We start from the raw sequence: 21,985 nt of genomic DNA on the forward strand, positions 1-21,985 counted from the left end.
TATTTTGATGACATGCTGGTCACTGGCACTACATGGCAAGCCTAGAGGAAGTATTAAAGAGGTTTCATAATGCAGGGGTCCACCTAAAACGTGACCCTCTGGGGTCTTGCCCCTTTAAAGGGGCACGCTACCACAATAAGTATCACTGTGAATTCCTGGAAGGTACCAACAACCTAGACTTGTGTACGCAGGGCATAATTTCAAAGTTTGCAGATGACACAAAACTTGGAAATGGATAATCAGTGAGGGATATCATAACAAACTTTGGGAGGACTTAAACAGATTGGTGAACTGTGGAGATAAATGGCAAATGAAATGTAATGCAGATAAGTGTGAAGTGATTCTGTTTGATAGGAAGAATAAGGAGAGGTAATATAAACTAACTTATACAATGTTAAAGAGAGTGCAAGAATAGAGAGAGTGAGGAATGCAAATCAACAAATCTTTAGAGGTGGTGGAACAAGTTGAGAAGGCAATTAAAAAAGCACACATGAGCTTTGGCTTAATAAAATGAGATATAAGAGCACAAAAGCAAATAAGTTATGGTAAGACGTTATAAAGCGTTGATTCAGATGTGAGTGTCTAAGAGAGGGTACAGAGAAGATTTACTCATATGGCACCAGTGATGAGGGACTTTAAAAAAAATTAATTTACGTGATGTGGGCGATGCTGTTTAGGCCAGCATTTATTGCCTATCCCTAATTGTCCTTCAGAATGTGGTGGTGAGTTGCCTTCTTGAACCGCTGCAGTCCTTGATGTGTCGGTACACCCACTGTGCTGTTAGGGAGGATGTTCCAGATGTTGCCCCAGTGACAGTGCAGGAATGGCCATTCTTGCGCCTCAGGTGCGCTCTCATGGCAGTCAAAAGAGAAGCTACAATGACACTCTGAAGACTTCAGTTCAGAGTTTTGTTACTGACTTTGTCCTTGGAGAAGCTCAACCAGGATTGCTGCACCTTATGCAAGGGCACAAAAACGGTGCAGCTTCCTTCAAAAGTGAGCGGATATCAGGGGCAAAGAGAAAATACAAGAAGAGGAAACGCTGAGCCGATAATGTGTCCCAAAACTCAAGTATCTGTGCTATCCTGTCCTATTGGGAGCAGGACCTTTTGTGCACAGATCAACAGTAGCAGTCACCAGTGGGCAGCACGGTAGCATAGTGGTTAACGCAGTTGCTTCACAGCTCCAGGGTCCCAGGTTCGATTCCCGGCTTGGGTCACTGTCTGTGTGGAGTCTGCACGTTCTCCCCATGCCAGGCTGGGTTTCCTCCGGGTGCTCCGGTTTCCTCCCACAGTCCAAATATGTGCGGGTTAGGTGGATTGGCCATGCTAAATTGCCCTTATGTTAGGTGGGGCTACTGGGTTACGAGGATAGGGTGGAGGTGTGAGCTTAAGTAGGGTGCTCTTTCCAAGAGCCGGTGCAGATTCGATGGGCCGAATGGCCTTCTTCTGCACTGTAAATTCTATGATCTATACTCAGCTAAACCCACCAAACATCCCAGAGAAAAAACATGGTCATCTTCACCTCAAAGGATAAGGTGGAGGTAAATACAAGAAGCTAATTTAGTGAATGAACAGTTTGAAGTGTGCCTGCAATTCTCTGATATGCATGGTTGCCATTGGATACTATCAACTGTTAAAATTAGCCCGAAGAAATCATGGATTGATGATGTTTTAATTTAGTGGAAAAGTGGAACATCACACTCTTGTGACAATGTGCTAAAGATGCACTGTGTTCTTGAGAAAATGCTTGGTTAATCTTCTTTCATTTATAAATATCTGATGCGACGAGGTGTAACACATCACTTTCATCAATTGGGCATGATGCGATTGCGACAAAAGTAGCGCATTGTTCTTGTCCAGCCTCAAGTAAAATGTTTTGTTAGTTGTACTCTAATAAGTGAATGGGCTGATAATGTGGTTCTGACACAGTGACACCAACACCATGGCACATTGGACCTCAAGAGGTGCATGTAATCTGATAATATGAGGTCAGATCATTAAAAGAATTTGCTGGCACGACAATGCGTTTTGAGGCACATGGAATGCACTAAAGCCAGAATGGAGCATCACTCCTTTTTAACAGCATAAGGTACAATGATTAACTCCTTCAACTGAAAATTCTGCTAAAAGGGTGGCTCAGTTTTGAGCAGAGGGCCATTCTGCAATAAATAGCGTAGCCAGAGCATTCTTGGATTGAAGTGATGGAGCACATCAGTGTAGTCTAAGCTCACAAACTGGCCAGAAACAAACGTGGGGTACCAGCAGCCTGTCGATAAACTTTCAAAACTTAATTTAAATTCTTAAAATGCCAAATTGGAATCTGACCTCACGTTCCCTGCGTTATTAGTCGAGGAATTTCCCTCCCTCCTTGATAGGGGCCCCCACCGTGTCCATTTTACTTTCCACACTTTTGCTCTCACCCCTTTCCCTCCCTTCCAGAATCATGATGGGGTTCCCGCGTCTCACCTTCCACCCTAACAGCCTCCATAATCATGGAATCACCCTTTAACTTTACTGTCACCTCCAGCGTGATGTCACCTCAAATACACTTTTCGTGCCTTCCTCTTTCAGCATTCCGGAGGGACCATTCCCAGCTACAATACCCGGACTACTTTTCAGTCACCCCATCCCTTGCCTATAGCACCTTTCCGTGCAAGCGCAGGACACACAAATCCTGTCCTTGGAGCCCCTCCCATTTCACCATACAAGGCCGCAAACACTCCTTCCAAGTGAAACGATGATTTATTTGTATTTCTTTTAACTTACTGCATCCAGAACTCACAACATGGTCACCTGTACATTGGGGAGATCAAACCCCAGCCTTGGTGTTGCTGAACACCGTCATTTGGTCCGCAAGCCTGACCCTGATTTTCCTGTAGTTTGTCATTTAAATTCACCACCTTCTCCAACTCTTACCTTTCTGCCACGGTCTGTGAGAGGGTTCCAGCGAAGCTCAATGCAAGCTTGAGGAACAGCACCTCATCGTTCAACTTAGCAAGTACAGCTTTCTGGACTTATCATTTCTGTGCCTCCATTTTGTTTCCCATTTTTTACTGGTTGTATTTTCTCCTTCCTTTCTCCGTCCTTTCTTTTTTCCATCACATTGCATTCAGGTGGCTGCTCGGCCACTCCCTCTGGCTTTTATACCATGAAATCTTTTGTTATTTATTCTCTTCTGCTCTTCACCCTGTCCCAGACCTTCCATTTTATTCTTCCTCCCCTCCCCTTCCACGTGTTCTAAACGTATTACATTTCAAACTCAGTTGAGATGATGGATCATTTTTTAAAAATATATATATTTTATTGAAAATTTTTTCGATCACAATTTTTTCCCTTTACAAATCAAACATAACAGTAAAGAAAATTTAACAATAAACAAATGGCTAATCAACATGGTAATCTAATCGTTTAACATAAACTAAAACTTCCACCCCCCCCCCGGGCTGCTGCTGCTGGTCATCTGTCTTCCCTCTAACGTTCCCCTAGGTAGTCGAGGAATGGCTGCCACCGCCTGGTGAACCCTTGAGCCGATCCTCTCAGCGCAAACTTTATCTGCTCCAGTTTTATGAACCCCGCCATATCGTTTACCCAGGCCACCAGTCCAGGGGGTTTTGCCTCCTTCCACATGAGTAGAATCCTACGCCGGGCTACTAGGGACGCAAAGGCCACAACGTCGGCCTCTTTCGCCTCCTGCACTCCCGGCTCATCCGCAATTCCAAATAAAGCTAGCCCCCAGCCTGGTTTGACCCGGGCCTTCACCACCTTGGAAATCACTCCCGTCACTCCCTTCCAATACCCCTCCAGTGCCGGGCACGACCAAAACATATGTGCGTGGTTTGCCGGGCTTCCGCCGCACCTCCCACACTTGTCCTCCACTCCGAAGAACCTGCTCAGTCTTTCTCCCGTTATGTGTGCTCTATGCAGCACCTTGAATTGAATCAGGCTAAGCCTGGCGCACGAGGAAGAGGAATTTATCCTGCTTAGGGCATCAGCCCACATACCCTCCTCTATCTCCTCCCCGAGCTCTTCTTCCCACTTTCCTTTTAATTCGCCCACCAACTCCTCCCCCTCCTCCCTCATCTCTCGGTATATCTCTGTCACCTTGCCCTCTCCAACCCACACCCCCGAAAGCACTCTGTCCTGAATCCCCTGTGCCGAGAGCAGCGGAAATTCCCTCACCTGTTGTCTTGTGAACGCCCTCACCTGCATATATCTAAGGAAGTTTCCCCGGGGCAACTTATACTTTTCCTCCAATGCTCCCAAGCTCGCAAACGTCCCATCTATAAATAAATCTCCCACCCTCCTAGTTCCCAACTGGTGCCAGCTCTGAAATCCTCCATCCATTCTTCCTGGGGCAAACCTATGGTTGTTCCTGATTGGGGACCCCACCAGGGCTCCCCGCACACCTCTCTGTCGCCTCCATTGTCCCCAGATATTCAATGTTGCCGCCACCACCGGGTTCGTGGTAAACTTTTTTGGTGAGAGCGGTAGCGGCGCCGTCACCAGCGCCTCTAAGCTCGTCCCTTTACAGGACTTTCTCTCCAGTCTTTTCCACGCCGCTCCCTCTCCCTCCATCATCCATTTACGAATCATCGCCACATTGGCGGCCCAATAGTAGTCACCCAAATTCGGTAGCGCCAATCCTCCTCTGTCCCTGCTACGTTGTAGGAACCCCCTCCTTACCCTCGGGACATTCCCTGCCCACACGAAGCTCGTGATGCTCCTGCCTATTTTTAAAAAAAAGGTCTCAGTGATTAGTATAGGGAGACATTGAAATACAAATAAGAACCTCGGGAGGACCATCATCTTAATTGCCTGCACTCTGCCCGCCAACGACAGAGGCTGCATGTCCTACCTCTTGAAGTCCTCCTCCATTTGTTCTACCAATCGTGTCAGATTAAGTCTGTGTAAGGTTCCCCAGCTCCTAGCGATCTGAATCCCCAGGTATCGGAAGTCTCTTTCCACTTTCCTTAGAGGCAGGCCTTCTATCTCTCGACTCTGGTCCCCTGGGTGTATCACGAATAGTTCACTCTTCCCCATGTTAAGCCTATATCCCGAGAAATCTCCGAACTCCCTCAATATCTGCATGACCTCTATCATCCCCCCCGCTGGGTCCGACACATACAACAGTAGGTCATCCGCGTATAGCGAGACTCGGTGTTCTTCTCCCCCTCTAATCACCCCTCTCCATTTCCTGGAGTCTCTCAACGCCATGGCCAGAGGTTCAATTGCCAACGCGAACAACAGTGGAGATAGCGGGCATCCCTGTCTTGTTCCCCTATATAGTCGGAAATACTCCGATCTTTGCCGACCCGTGACTACACTTGCCGTTGGGGCCCCATAAAGAAGTTTGACCCAGCTAATAAACCCGTTCCCGAACCCAAACCTCCTTAACACCTCCCATAAGTACTCCCACTCCACCCTATCAAATGCCTTCTTTGCATCCATTGCCGCCACTATCTCTGCCTCCCCCTCCTCTGGGGGCATCATTATCACCCCTAATAGTCGTCGCACGTTGACATTCAGTTGTCTCCCCTTTACGAACCCTGTCTGGTCTTCTTGCACCACCCCCGGGACACAGTCCTCTATCCTCGATGCCAGTACCTTTGCCAGCAATTTGGCGTCCACATTCAATAATGAAATAGGTCTATAGGACCCGCATTGCAACGGATCTTTATCCCTCTTCAGAATTAGCGATATCGTCGCCTCCGACATTGTCAGGGGTAAAGTCCCTCCTTCCCTGGCCTCATTGAACGTCCTCACCAACAACGGGGCCAACAAGTCCACGTATTTTCTATAAAATTCCACCGGGAACCCGTCTGGTCCCGGAGCCTTCCCTGCTTGCATGTTCCCCAGCCCCTTAATAACCTCATACACCCCAATCGGTGCCCCCAGGCCTTCCACCTCCTGCTCCTCCACCCTCGGGAACCTCAATTGATCCAGGAACTGCTGCATCCCCTCCTCTCCCTCTGGGGGTTGGGACCTATACAGTCCCTCATAAAAGGTCTTGAACACCTCGTTTATCTTCCCTGCTCTTCGCACCGTGGCTCCCTTTTCGTCTCTAATTCCCCCTATCTCCCTCGCCGCTGTCCTCTTTCGCAACTGATGAACCAGCAGGCGACTAGCCTTTTCCCCATATTCATACCTCCTCCCCTGTGCCTTCCTCCACAGCACCTCCGCCTTTCTGGTGGTCAAGAGGTCAAACTCCGTCTGGAGTCGCCTCCTCTCCCTGTACAGTCCCTCCTCCGGGGTCTCTGCAAATTCCCTGTCCACCCTTAAAATCTCCCCCAGTAATCTTTCCCTTTCCTTGGCCTCTGTTTTCCCTTTGTGGGCCCCAATGGAGATCAGCTCTCCTCTGACCACCGCTTTTAGTGCTTCCCATACCACTCCCACACGGACCTCCCCGTCGTCATTGGCCTCCAGGTACCTCTCAATACACCCCCGCACTCTTCCACACACTCCCTCATCCGCCAACAATCCCACATCTAATCGCCAGAGTGCTCTCTGCTCCCTTTCCTCTCCTAGTTCCAGGTCCACCCAGTGTGGGGCATGGTCCGAAACCGCTATGGCTGAATACTCAGCTTCTTCCACCCTTGAGATCAACGACCTTCCCAGAACAAAAAAATCTATCCGGGAGTACACTTTATGGACATGGGAGAAGAAGGAGAACTCCCTGGCCCTCGGTCTAAGAAATCGCCATGGATCCACTCCCCCCATTTGGTCCCTAAACCCCTTGAGCACCTTGGCCGCTGCCGGCCTTCTTCCGGTCTTTGATCTGGATCTATCTAACCCTGGGTCCAGCACGGTATTGAAGTCCCCTCCCAAGATCAAGTTTCCTACCTCCAGGTCCGGTATACGACCCAACATCCGTCTCATAAATCCCGCATCGTCCCAATTCGGGGCATATACATTAACCAACACGACCTCCATTCCCTCCAGCCTGCCACTCACCATTACATATCTACCTCCGCTATCTGCTACAATGTTCTTTGCTTCAAATGCTACCCGTTTCCCCATCAATATGGCCACCCCTCTATTCTTTGCATCTAGTCCTGAGTGGAACACCTGTCCCACCCATCCTTTCCTTAACCTAACTTGGTCCGCCACCTTCAGGTGCGTCTCATGGTGCATAGCCACGTCTGCCCTTCGTCCTTTCAAGTGCGCGAGCACTCGGGCCCTTTTAATCAGTCCATTCAGGCCTCTCACGTTCCACGTGATCAGCCTCACTAGAGGGCTACCTGCCCCCCTCCCGTGTCGACTAGCCATCACCGTCTCTAGGCCAGTCCCATATCCCGCCTCCGCGCTCCCACCCGCTCCCCAGGCGTCGCATTCCATCCCCGTCCACCCACTCTTTAACCATTTCCTTTTTGATTTCCGCAGCAGCAACCCAGTTGTCCCCCCCCCCCCCCCCGCTAGATCCCTTTCTAGCGTGATTGCTCCCCCCATATTACTTCCGCAAGTCAGCTGACTTCAACTGACCCCGGCTACTCCTGCTCACTCCTTGACCGCCCCCGTGTGGGGAACTCCCAGCCGCCTTGCGCCTGTCTTCCCGCCATAATCTTTCTGGCGCGGGAACATCCCTTTATCTGACCCGCCTCTTGTGGCGCAGCTCCCTTTCCTCTCCCCCTCCCATTCCTCATTCTCCGCCTATGTCCCTTCTTTCCCCCCTCACCGGCGCCCACATTTCCTAGTGTCTCCCCCCATCCCAATTTACTTCTCTATTTACATCAACCATAACAAGCATAATAACATTCCCTACAGTATCAGTCCCTCAGTTCCAATCCAATTTCTCCTCTTTAATAAAGGTCCATGCTTCTTCCGCCGTATCGAAATAATGGTGTCTCTCCTGGTACGTAACCCAGAGTCGTGCCGGCTGCAGCATCCCGAACTTCGCCTTCTTTTTGTGTAACACCTCCTTGGCTCGGTTAAAACTCGCCCTCCTTCTCGCCACCTCTGCACTCCAATCCTGGTACAGCCGTACCACTGCATTCTCCCATCTGCTACTCCGCACCTTTTTAGCCCATCTCAGGACCTCTTCTCTATCTTTAAGGCGGCGAAATCACACGATTGTCGCCCTGATGGTTCTCCCGCTTTTGGTCTTCTCGCCGGGATCCGATGTGCCCACTCCACCTCCAAGAGGCCCGTAGGGGCCTCAGCTCCCATCAATGAGCTTAGCATCGTACTTACATAAGCTCCACAGTCCGCTCCTTCCACTCCCTAAGGGAGACCCAGTATCCGAAGGTTCTTCCTTCGCGCTCTGTTTTCTAGGGCCTCAATCCTTTCAATGCACTTTTTATGGAGTGCCTCGTGCGTCTGTGTTTTGACCGCCAGGCCCAGGATCTCGTCCTCATTATCCGTCACCTTCTGCTCCACCACGCGGAGCTCTGTCCCTGGGTCCTTTGTGCCTCCTTGAGCCACTCAATTGCCTGGAGCATCGGGGTCAGCACCTCCCTCTTTAGTAGCTCCACACACCATCTCAGGAATTCGTCTTGCTCGGGCCCCCATGTCGCCTGGGCTTTCTCCGCCGCCATCTTGTGTCTTCTCCCTTTCTGTCCCTTTCGTCGAAGATTCCTCGCGCTGCAGCCGCCGCCGCCGATATTTTCCTCTTTCGTTGGGGGGGGGGGGGACTCCCTATTCACTCACCCCACACCGGGTTTCGTCGCCCAAAAATTTCCCGTTGGGGCTCTTAAAAGAGCCCGAAGGTCCGTTGGAGCTGGAGCCGCCAAAACGTGTGGCTTAGCTGGTCATCGCCGCAACCGGAAGCCGAGATGATGGATCATTGATCTGAAATGTAAACCTCTGTTTCTCTCCACAGATTCTGCCTTGCCTGCTGAGAATTTGCAGCATTTTCTGTTTTTATTTCAGGCTTCCAGCACCTGCTGTATTTTTTATTTTATTTGTCCAGGCCTCTGGTTTACTAGTTCAATAATATAATATACTACCATACCTTAGACCTTGGATGAAAGAACATCTAATATATTTGTGTGATATTATTTTGTACACAATTTAGCGGAGTTGTGAGCACTTTTATATGGAATATTTCTGTCCATTATTTAGCAGAGGCATCACCAAATGAGCCATTAGCTTTATTTAAATAGCAGATAACAGAATTTCATAAAACCTAAATGGGAATTTTCCCAGCTAAAGAGAGGCTGGTTTGCATGAGAGTTAAATCAGCTAAAAGTGATGTTAGGTCGGGATCCAAATGTTATCCTGCTCACTTCTGGGTTTCTAAGGGCTGGGATTGAAGGCAAGCAGGGAACCCCTTAGATCTGTTGAATAGGTAATTAAGGTACTTAAAAGCCTCCTAAGAGGGTCTACGCTAGGGTTCTCTCGGAGGTGGCAGCCGTTCGTCGACTTTCTCGGGGTAAATTAAAATGTCAGCAGCAGCAGCAATCCGTAGGGGTGGGAGAGGGTTGGGGGGAGGGGGTGATGAGTGCTTCATTGGGATAGTGTGCGAAGACTGAGTCGTGTGGGGTAATGTCTATTTAATTGTTATTGTATATTCTCTTTTTGCACTATGTTAATGTTCACTCTAGTTTGTTTTGTTATTATTGTTATTACTGTTTTATCATGAAAATTCTGCAAAACCTTAATAAAAATACTTTTTAAAAAAGAAAGGTACTTAAAAGCCAATTAAGTACTGCTTTAATAGGAGCAGCGTAGTGTTGTAGTGGTTAGCACTGCTGCCTCATGGCAGCAAGGCCCAGGGTTTGATTCCGGCCCTGGTCATTGTCCGTGTGGAGTTTGCACATTTCTCCCCGTCTCGACGTGTGCCTCAACCCCACAATCCAAAGATGTGCAGGGTAGGTGGATTGGCCGTGCTAAATTGCCCCTTAATTGGAAAAATTATTATTTTTTTAAAAGTACTGCTTTAACACTTAATTCGAGATTTCCCGATCTGGCAGTAACTGATCAGGGGAGCTGAGGTGAGTTTACAATGGGAAGTGCTTCTTCACTGAAACTGACACGTTGAGAATTCTTTGTTCAGTGAGAGTTCCAATCATGGCAGGTAGGATGCTCCTGTTTAAATCGCTTCTTATCTCAGAGAATGCTCTGACTACTTGACATGAATGGTGTTATGGGCCAGGGTTTAGAGAATCCCAAAGTGTATCATGGAGTTCATCTAACCCACAACTTTTAACATATTACCACCTTTTCTGGCAACATTCTTCCCCAAACTACATAATTCCTCATCTCTGACCATTAAAGATTGACTAGCTCCCGTATCTCTTAAAATTGTGACTTCTTTACCTACTCCCCCTGATACACATGAGTAAACTTTACCCACACAAGTAAATTCTTTGAAGACATCAGGGACCTTCTTATCAATCACCTCTTGATCAGGTTGTACAATCTTTTGCACTTCCTTCGCTTCACTTGGGCTTTCCTTTACCACTTTAACAAACCTAACTGTTTTACCACATCAGCCTTCCCAGTGCTTTACTTCAACCACCAACACTGTGACTTTACATGGCCTAGTTTATTACAACGAAAACATTTGAAACTTTTCATGTCTCTTCCACCCTCCTGGATTTATTTTTTAATCTGAGGTACACTCTCCTTATTATCTCCCACAGATCACCTTTACTTTTCCCGCTTGAGTATTTCTCATGTCCCCAGTTTCTCTCCCTCACAGGCTGAAACTGATGTCGGAACCCAAGCTTTGATTTATGAACTAATTCATAATCATCTGCCATTTCTGCGGCTAATCTCGCAGTTTTAACCCTCTGCTCTTCCACATGAATTCTCATTACATCAGGAATTGAATTTTTAAACTCCTCCAACATTATAATTTCTCTGAGAGCTTCATATGTTTGATCTATTTTCAAAGCCCTTATCCACCTATCAAAATTACTCTGTTTGATCCTTTCAAACCCCATGTATGTTTGACCAAATTCTTTCCTTAAATTTCTAAACCTTTGTCTGTAGGCTTCTGGCACTAGTCCATGTGCACCTAAGATGGATTTTTTCACCTCCTCATACGTCTCAGATACCTCCTCAGGTAGTGACGCAAACACTTCACTAGCCCTACCTACCAGCTTTGTTGGAATCAGTAACACCCACATGTCCTGTGGCCATTTCATTTGTTTAGCTACCTTCTCAAATCAAATGAAAAAGGCTTCTACCTCCTTCTCGTCAAACCTTGGCAATGCCTGGACATATTTAAATAGATTCCCACCAAGCCTTCGACTTTGACGCTCTTTCTCACTATCCTCATCATTATCATCCAACTGTGCGTTTTCCTTTACGTCTGCCAATTGTGATTGATTGTCATGTTTCATGGCCATTTTCTGAAGTTCAAACTCCCTCTCTTTATCTTTTTCCCTGATCTGGATCACCCTTTCTCTTTCTTTGTGTTCTGCTAGGGCTATTCTTTCTTTTCTCGTTTCTTCTCACTCCTTTTCTTTTTCCTCTCTCTCTCTTTCATAGTCAAGCTGCTTTAATTCTTTCTCATGTTCCATTTGTTTAATTTGCAACTGAATTTTTGCCCTTTCCAATGAGTCAAACTCTATCTCAGGCAACTTTAAATGCTTAGCCACTGCCATAATTACCTCATCTTTTTGCATTTTGTCAAGTAATGTTAACTGCAATGTTTTTGCCAAATCTAACAGTCTGCTTTTAGTCTCTGTCCGTAAGGTACTGCGTGTGGCAGTCTCCACCCCCAAAAACATCTGAGCATCTGAAAAAGCCATTGTCCACAACACACTCCCATTAATTAGAAACCCTGCCTTTGACAGAATAACTGAAATACCACACCTGAAAAGCAACCACAATATGCTCAACCCTCACTGTCGTTAAGTTCACTAAGCCAGTCCAACAGATAGACTTTTATCCCCCTCGAGCCCCCAATTGTTATGGGCCAGGGTTTAGAGAATCCCAAAGTGTATCATGGAGTTCACCTGACCCACAACTTTTAATAGATTGTGGTATGGGGAGCACACGGCCCACTCTACAGGGTGGTACAGCAGAAAATGGACCAGTGGTTTTTGAAACAAAACAATGTTTATTATATGAACTCAAGTTAACCTTTTTAAAACAAACAGTGAATATCTTAGCAACCATTAATTCAAATACACCCCCAAAGAATACAACACTAAGTAATCTGTATGCTGTTCTTTTAACATCCAAAAACTTAACAAACCTCTAAACAGGAGCGCATTAGGGTTTACATTCAATACTGAAATCATTTATATTTCTGAATTCACCAAATGATTCAGATAGTCTTTGGATGGCAGACTTCAGATGCAGCTCCCTGAAACACAGACACACGCAAGCTCTTCTCAAACTGAAACTAAAAAACAGAAGTGGAGCTCAGCTCCACCCACACTCTGACTCTCACATGACAATGGTTAAATTATTAAATGGCACTTCACCTTTTTAGAGGCTTTAATAACCTTCAGCTGCACCTCTTGCTGTCAGCCTTCACCATGCCATGTCAGCAGCTCTAACAACTCTTCTCATAGAGCACAAAGGAAGAAGCAACACCAAAACCATAGCAGCAGCAGGAGCATCACCAGCAGCTGCATCACACGTCAAAAGGGATTGACACAGATATCCAAAACCAGTGAGGCCAGATCCCAACATAGGGTCTCCAGATAGAGGATCAGCTCTCTTGACATAACAGTGCCTCCAGACACTCAGGCTCTCATGCCAGATTGCTGCTGACATCTGCTCCTTCTGTAACAAAGCCTCCATCCCAGTGGAGCAGGTTGGCATGCATTGCCAGTGACCAATAAGGTGGCAGTCAGTGGAGACACAGTGCCCCCAAGCCACCCATCCATTCCCCTCACCAGGTCGCTGCTCTCATCTCCAGCAAGGACGGAAAGTAGAGAGTTATTAATGTCTGTCATGACATGAGTGCCTGTAATGGTTTGTGTGGATAGGAAGGAAGGAAATTTGTGGGGAGTAATATGGGTATGAGAGGGCATTTGACTCAGGGAAATGTGAATGTTGGCTGCTCAGAGGGAGATGAGAGGAGGAACTCTGATTGGCTGTTGCAAGGGAAATTTGCATACCTCCATTGTGGTAACCCTTACTTGAAGGTGTACCTGAGCCAAAGACCCTAGCTTTTCAAGTGAAGACAAGCATCAAGCAGAGGGCAGTAGAGCGGAGCTGCTGTTTGGCTGTTGCAAGGGAAATTTGCATACCTCCATTGTGGTCACCCTAGGTTGAAGGTGGTTTGTGGATGAGCTGTTGTCAAGTGACACTTAAACCCAGAACACTTCTTCAGTGCTTCCCTCCCTAGCCCCTCCTCTAACCAAAAAAAGCAACCACTGTCAAGATCAAGAGGAAGGTTCGAGGTCAGGTAGAAGTAGAAAGAAGTTGAACCATGACACCACAGCCTGCCGGTAAGGGATTGGCTGGTGACTGGTAAGTAGTTTTTATTTTATTTTCCCTCAGCTGTTATCGTGCAGGGCGCAGAGTTTGCTGAGTGATTGCTTGCTGAGAAGGGGAGTGAATAACAGGTAAGCTCTTTCTTTCTTTTTCTTTCTTTTTATCGAGAGGGGATGGGAGGGAAGGTAGTGCAATGTTCCTCCTGCAGAATGTTTGAGGTGAGGGATGCCAACAGTGTCCCTGCTGATTTCATCTGTGGGAAGTGCACCCATCTCCAGCTCCTCAGAAACCGCGTTAGGGAGCTGGAGCTGAATGAACTTCGGATCATTCGGGAGGCAGAGGTGGTCATAGATAGAAGTTTCAGGGATGTAGTTACTCCGAAGAATAAAGATAGATGGGTGACGGTGAGAGGGGCTGGGAGGAAGCAGTCAGTACTGGGACGTTCCCCTTAGTAACTAGTATACCGCTTTGGATACTGTTAGGGGGGGACTTACCAGGGGTAAGCCATGGGTTGCAGGTCTCTGGCACAGAGTCTGTCCCTGTTGCTCAGAAGGGAAGGGGGGAGGGAGTAGAGCATTAGTCATTGGAGGCTCCATAGTTAGGGGGATAGATAGGAAATTCTGTGGGAACGAGAGAGACTCGCGGATGTTGTGTTGCCTCCCAGGTGCCAGGATGCGTGATGTCTCGGATCGTGTTTTCGGGATCCTTAAGGGGGAGGGGGAGCAGCCCTAAGTCGTGGTCCACATAGGTACCAATGACATAGGTATGAAAAGGGATAGGAATGTATGGCAGGAATTCAGGGAGCTAGGGTGGAAACTTAGATCTAGGACAAACAGAGTTATTATCTCTGGGTTGTTACCCGTGCCACGTGATAGCGAGACGAGGAATAGGGAAAGAGAGGAGTTGAATGCGTGGCTACAGGGATGGTGCAGGAGGGGGGGTTTCAGATTTCTGGATAATTGGGGCTCATTCTGGGGTCGGTGGGACCTCTACAAATGGGATGGTCTACACCTGGACCAGAGGGGTACCAATATCCTGGGGGAAAATTTGTTAATGCTCTTCGGGAGGGTTTAAACTAGTTCAGCAGGGGCTTGGGAACCTGAATTGTAGCTCCAGTATATCGGAGGTTGAGAGTAGTGAGGTCATGAGTAAGGTTTCAAAGTTGCAGGAGTGTACCGGCAGGCAGGAAGGTGGTTTAAAGTGTGTCTTCTTCACTGCCAGGAGCATCCGGAATAAGGTGGGTGAACTTGCGGCATGGGTTGGTACCTGGGACTTCGGTGTTGTGGCCATTTCGGAGACATGGATAGAGCAGGGACAGGATTGGTTGTTGCAGGTGCCGGGGTTTAGATATTTCAGTAAGCTCAGGGAAGGTGGTAAAAGAGGGGGAGGGGTGGCATTGTTAGTCAAGGACAGTATTGCGGTGGCAGAAAGGACGTTTGATGAGGACTCGTCGACTGAGGTAGTATGGGCTGAGATTAGAAACAGGAAAGGAGAGGTCACCATGTTCGGGGTTTTCTATAGGCCTCCGAAAAGTTCCAGAGATGTAGAGGAAAGGATTGCAAAGATGATTCTGGATAGGAGCGAAAGCAACAGGGTAGTTGTTATGGGTGACTTTAACTTTCCAAATATTGACTGGAAACGCTATAGTTCGAGTACTGTATAGATGGGTCCGTATTTGTCCAATGTGTGCAGGAGGGTTTCCTGACACAGTATATAGATAGGCCAATGAGAGGCGAGGCCATATTTGATTTGGTACTGGGTAATGGACCAGGACAGGTGTTAGATTTGGAGGTAGGTGAGCACTTTGGTGATAGTGACCACAATTCGATTACGTTTACTTTAGTGATGGAAAGGGATAGGTATATACCGCAGGGCAAGAGTTATATTGGGGGAAAGGCAATTATGATGCGATGAGGCAAGACTTAGGATGCATCGGATGGAGAGGAAAACTGCAGGGGATGGGCACAATGGAAATGTGGAGCTTGTTCAAGGAACAGCTACTGCGTGTCCTTGATAAGTATGTGCCTGTCAGGCAGGGATGAAGTGGTCGAGCGAGGGAACCGTGGTTTACTAAAGCAGTCAAAACACTTGTCAAGAGGAAGAAGGAGGCTTATGTAAAGATGAGACATGAAGGTTCAGTTAGGGCGCTCGAGAGTTACAAGTTAGCTAGGAAGGACCTAAAGAGAGAGCTAATAAGAGCCAGGAGGGGACATGAGAAGTCTTTGGCAGGTAGGATCAAGGATAACCCTAAAGCTTTCTATAGATATGTCAGGAATAAAAGAATGACTAGGGTAAGAGTAGGGCCAGTCAAGGACAGTAGTGGGAAGTTGTGCTTGGAGTCCGAGGAGATAGGAGAGGTGCTAAATTAATATTTTTCGTCAGTATTCACACAGGAAAAAGACAATGTTGTCGAGGAGAATACTGAGATTCAGGCTACTAGACTAGAAGGGCTTTAGATTCATAAGGAGGAAGTGTTAACAATCCTGGAAAGGTTAATAAGAGATAGGGTGTATAATCATCTGGTAAGGAATAATTTGATTAGACATAGTCAACACGGTTTTGTGAAGCGTAGGTCGTGCCTCACAAACCTTATTGAGTTCTTTGAGAAGGTGACCAAACAGGTGGATGAGGGTAAAGCAGTTGATGTGTATATGGATTTCAGTAAAGCATTTGATAAGGTTCCCCACGGTAGGCTACTGCAGAAAATACGGAAGCATGGGATTCAGGGAGACTTAGCAGTTTGGATCAGAAATTGGCTAGCTGTAAGAAGACAAAGGGTGGTGGTTGATGGGAAGTGTTCAGACTGGAGTCCAGTTACTAGTGGTGTACCACAAGGATCTGTTTTGGGGCCACTGCTGTTTTTTATAAATGACCTGGAGGAGGGCGTAGAAGGATGGGTGAGTAAATTTGCAGATGACACTAAAGTCGGTGGAGTTGTGGACAGTGCGGAAGGATGTTACAAGTTACAGAGGGACATAGATAAGCTGCAGCGCTGGGCTGACAGGTGGCAAATGGAGTTTAATGCAGAAAAGTGTGACGTGATTCATTTTGGAAGGAACAACGGGAAGACAAAGTACTGGGCTAATGGTAAGATTGTTGGCAGTGTGGATGAGCAGAGAGATCTCGGTGTTCATGCACATAGACCCCTGAAAGTTGCCACTCAGGTTGAGAGAGTTGTTAAGAAGGTGTACGGTGTGTTAGCTTTTATTGGTAGAGGGATTGAATTTCGGAGCCATGAGGTCATGCTGCAGCTGTACAAAACTCTGGTGCGGCCGCATTTGGTGTATTGCCTGCAATTCTGGTTGCCGCATTATAGGAAGGATGTGGAAGCATTGGAAAGGGTGCAGAGGAGATTTACCAGAATGTTGCCTGGTTTGGAGGGAAGATCTTATGAGGAAAGGCTGAGGGACGTGAGGCTGTTTTCGTTAGAGAGAAGAAGGTTAAGAGGTGACTTAATTGAGGCATACAAGATGATCAGAGGATTGGATAGGGTGGACAGTGAGAGCCTTTTTCCTCAGATGGTGATGTCTGGCACGAGGGGACATAGCTTTAAATTGAGGGGAGATAGATATAAGACAGATGTCAGAGGTAGGTTCTTTACTCAGAGAGTAGTAAGGGCGTGGAATGCCCTGCCTGCAACAGTAGTGGACTCGCCAACACTAAGGGCATTCAAATGGTCATTGGATAGACATATGGACGATAATGGAATAGTGTCGATGGGCTTTAGAGTGGTTTCACAGGTCGGCGCAACATCGAGAGCCGAAGGGCCTGTACTGCGCTGTAATGTTCTATGTTCTATGTTTTATGTTCTATGAGAGGGGGATCAATGCAGCTGTAAGGCGTGATGCTTTGCCTGTAGATAATATTACATGTACTCAGCAGTGTGACCTCCCACCAGCAGGTGGCCACGTACTCAGCAGGGTAACCTCCCACTACCAAGTGGCGTCCGATATAAGCCAGGTGTCTTTCGGCTAGCAGCAGAAGGTTGTAAGATGTACATGAGGACAGTGGTGCATAAGGGTAGTTCCAGGAGAGCCTAATGTAACTCTATGATAATTTGCTCTGTATCTGATCATTACCGTACCATGTGTACATTAATAAATCCTAGTTCTGGCTTAGTCACCAGCAGTTCTGTGGAATCATTTGCTCGACTGTGGAATCATTGCTAGACAAAAACACGGAACACAACCCAGAGTATGTTGTCCTGAGAATTGTGTGCACGAGAACGTTGACACAGAATGTTGGGCTTGCCAGTTAGAAGTGTTATGCTACTCTCTACCCATATTTCCCAACCCCTTAATGCCCTGCATCCTTTTGGTGTATGGTCTCTAGTTTGGAGGGAGCACTCTCTTTCTGCTGACTTCTTGACCACTTCTGGCCATCCCTGCTTGGTTGGAGAAGTTGGCCACTTCCTCCCAATCTTGGGAAAGCTCACCTCATTGCAGCTCCTCAGATTTTGTACCAAGGTTTCCAGGTAAGAGCGCAAGATTAGGGGAGTAGACATTCTATGCTGCTTCTCCATTCCTGTGGTTGCTGCAGTTTGAAATGTCCATGTTCTGTTAAACCATTGTAACTCTAGTCATGGTCCCATTAATTAGAAACCCTTCCTTTGACAGAATAGATATGCCATTCTGCATGCCCCATCTCTAATTGGCAGGGGAACCTGGAGGCAGGATTCTAATGCCATGGCTCAGGGTGAGACCCTAGGTTAAGCCTGTCAGTTTCATAGAAACATAGAATTCCTACAATGCAGCAAGATGCCATTCAGCCCATTAAATCTGCATCGACCCTTTGAAAGAGCATTATACCTAGGCCCGTTCCCCGCCCTATTCCTGTAACCCCATAATGCCACCCAACCTGCACAACTTTGGACACAAAGAGGTCACTTAGTATGGCCAATCCACCTATCCTGCACATCTTTGGGCTGTGGGAGGAAATCTATGCAGGCATGAGGAGAAAGTGCTAACTCCACACAGATAGTCACCCAAGACTGGAATTGAACCCAGGTCCCTGGCGCTGTGAGGCAGCAATGCTAACCATTGTGCCATCATGGCACCCAAAATCAGGTTCCAGACCGCCAAATGTTCCTACTATTCCAGGAAGAGCTAAGTCCACAAAATATTTCCCTAAGTGTGCTGTAACATCTCTCGCTACCATTTTATATAATGGAATAGTTTGGAGTTTGACACTTACTGTTTAATCAGAGTATAAAGAATGTGACTCAGGAAAATATTATTTGCAATATTCCTATCTGAATGCTCAGTATAATGATGTTTATGTTTGCTATCTTTTTCCAACTGGATTAATGTTTCTGTTAAATAGTGGACAATGAAATCTCTCACAAATGCATTAGTGTTCTATACTAATTTCTTTGTCAGATATTCATGCTGTTCAGATATTTTGCTAATTAGTAGAATTTCCTCCTTTGAAATTAGGGACATGATGCAAATGGTTAATGCCAAAAAGGGTCAAATTTCCTGGGAACAGTGAAATGCAACGTCTCTTTTCATTCGGAAACAAATCAACACAGTTTCCCATTCACTCAATACTCCGCTATACATTGTGTCCTTTTTTGTTTTGTATTTACAGCTTTAGTAATGTGCTAAAAGCAGCTCATAGGTAGTATTAAGCTAGAATGTTATTTTAGCACTTCTACCCATTCCCAGCATTGTAGCTTCTAACATTGGTGTTAACAGGAAGGTGAAAAATAATTAACACTGCAGCAGACAGTAAAAAAACTTTGCTCAGTGAGTCTGCCGCTGAGATCATCAACAATCTTAGGGATTGTGATCATCCATCATCTGTTTTTGTACAATTCTGATAAAAGCCCTAAAATTCCTGGGGTTGGAGTCATTGGCCATTTGCAATAGTCTAAACATTCATGCTATTTATGCCCATATGTTTTGGCCAATTTTGAGTTCATTAATAAAGTTGTTGTGCAGTTTTGTTTTCAAGTACCTTACATGCTGCCCTTTCAACATAAACACACAAATAATGACATGCTGTTGACTTTAATTGGCATACTTATCAAGCAAAATGCAACAAAATATTTTTTAACTATTTAATTCCCAGATTTTAAAAAAATCATACAAACAAATTGCCTACTCTTTTCTCCTGGTATATGATCACCAGTGATGAGCTTTCATTGTTTTCGTCAAGAGTCATGGTTTCAAGGTGAGAAATGGTAATTATTTTAGCTTTAACCAAAGACCACATACTGCAAGGCCCCGAACATCTGAAAAGAGAAGAAATGTGTTAAAATTGCAAAGGTAGGCTCTTTATCGGAACTGTTCCAATAAAGAGTCTACACTCAAAAAGTTAATCAACATGATTTTGGACCTGTGGTATTTTTCCAACATTTTCCATTTTGTAATTAGATTTCTTTACTCGCATCCTGAAGGACAATTGTTGCCGCATTCTGATTTAAAATTATCTGGGTTCTTGCTTCATATTGTGGTATGACTAAACTTGACATCATTCTGAGCATTAACATTCCTGGTCTTGAATTATGCTCACCATACACACACTGTTTGCTCCTGTATGTGGAAGTACAAGGGGAACATTGATTGAAATTACATCATAGGATACTGTCAGAAGGGTACTTAATGCATTTGTCTCAAATGCATTTTTCTGCTATCTTAACAGAGACATTAATCTATTTATATTATTGCATCAAGTAAGGATCTTTGACTATCTTAGCTTTCTGCCATACACTAAAATTGATGAAACTAAGATTTTGGATACATATCAGAGATAGAAATTTTGGGAAATATTAGAAATTTGTTATCTGTACTAGATTCTTAGCAGACTTCATGTAAGTGCACAAATTTTTCTGAGTGGCGAAGAAACAGCTTTCATCATTCACCCTCGTGTATAGCTGCCAAGAAAATGTTCATGGACCTGTTAGGGGAGATTTCTAGCTTCCGAGCATCTGTGGTACCCATTGCAGGGGTATCTGTGACCAATGCAGGCAAAGAAAGGTTCCTAAACCAATCCTTACTCAGTCACACAGACCGCAATACAGGAAGTTAAAAACAGGAAATATAAATTACATTTAAATCATTTAACAGGAAGCATGGGACAAACACATAGGATTAAGAGGGGGAGGCATAAAGAGAAAACAAACAAACTATTTTTTAAAAAATTAAATCTTCAACATTGTTTTTCATCTAAGAAAGTGAACTTCAAAACTTATAAAAGATAATTTTTCAAAGCCTGGGACGTAGTTCAACAATAATTATCACTTACTACATCGTTAAGAATTCAGATACGATTGTTTATACAATTGAACAAGAATACTGGGAATTAGTCTAAGTTTACACCATTGTGAGGATTTCATTGGTGAGGTTTGCAATAGCGTAAACTCTGGAGGTGCAGGATATCACTAACAGTTAGACATCTGCATTAAGCTGTGCATGTTCGGAGCTAGAGTTTGTTGTCAGTTTTATCCAGTGCTCGCAGCCTAACCATTATTAGTAAAGTAAAATCTATACCAATATGTGAAACGTAATTGTTTGGTTCAAATGCTTATGGTGCAGTGAAGCACACACTATATGAATGTACACAATTGTACTTTTCTTTGTTTTACAGAAATGAAGATTAGACATGCCCATTGATAAGACTGGTGGTTTAATTTTGTCATCTCAGACAGAATGATATGCTGAAACAAACAGAACTACTTGCTGTTCAGTTTTCTTTGTTCCATTCCGGCCCCTCAGGCTTGTCACTATTTATGGTTTGCGACTTAACAGACATCTTCAGAAAGATCTGCGAATATGAACTCTTGAGTTTCCAATTACGGGATTGTGTCTTGGTTAATACTGGCCCAATTCATTTACTTTTCCTCTCTCTTTTTAATGTTTTCTTTCATTTTCTACATTTGTCTACCGTTCTCTCTTCCCTGAAGGTGCGAAGCTTTATGTACAAGCTTACGTAGTGAATGCCAGAAGGCTAATCAAAGATCAGGCACCTTATTTGGCCATGATCACAAGTCATCCAACACCCCACAAGAGCACTCTACAGCAGATGGAACCAGGCAGAAGCAATCAAAAATGAGAACTTTGTCACTTTTCTTCTCTCTGCCTCAGGAGCGCAAGTGTAAGCTTATTTACCAAAGCAACAGTTCGGTTAACTTGGAGATTGAATCTGCAACTGTGTATGAATATAGGTTTGCTTAAATCGCGATTTCCTTGTTCAACCATCTGAAAGGTTGGAGCCAGTTCAATGATCATGGGTCAAATCCTGCTGTCAAATTAACAGTGAGATTAATAGCAGCCACCATTATTGACACATAAATTCTACTGAATCTTCAGGTAAATGCGCAGATGCTCAGTTAATATCCAAACGTTGCTGCCTGAACAGCAACGCTTCACAAAAGCCATTGGCTTCACAAAAATTGCATCTCACCGCTTGCCTCATTTTGAAATGCGTTGGATGTTGTGAAGATGCTGCACTTGCATGGTGGATACAAAGTAAATTGGTTATCGAAAGTTAAGTTTTGTGAATTCAAACCTAAGTATTCTTTTAATGTGTTGATATGTGTTAATTATCACAAAACATGCTCTTTAGCACTGAAAATTAATGACTGGAATTGTGGAGTTCCTTCAATTTCTTGAGTTATTAATCTTAAAAAATCCATCCTGTCTC

General features: G+C 45.5%; 1 long non-coding RNA gene across 1 annotated transcript in view; it reads left to right on the forward strand.

Moving 5' to 3' along the window:
* LOC140428754 (uncharacterized) overlaps positions 1 to 21,629 on the forward strand; it is a 32,458-nt gene extending 10,829 nt beyond the window's left edge. The window contains exon 3 of the long non-coding RNA XR_011948856.1: positions 20,930 to 21,629. This is a non-coding gene — a long non-coding RNA (uncharacterized lncRNA). The remainder of the gene's footprint in view (positions 1 to 20,929) is intronic.
* The last annotated feature ends 356 nt before the right edge of the window (positions 21,630 to 21,985 follow it).

Source organism: Scyliorhinus torazame, chromosome 8, assembly GCF_047496885.1.
Source record: "Scyliorhinus torazame isolate Kashiwa2021f chromosome 8, sScyTor2.1, whole genome shotgun sequence".
Lineage (NCBI taxonomy): Eukaryota > Metazoa > Chordata > Chondrichthyes > Carcharhiniformes > Scyliorhinidae > Scyliorhinus > Scyliorhinus torazame.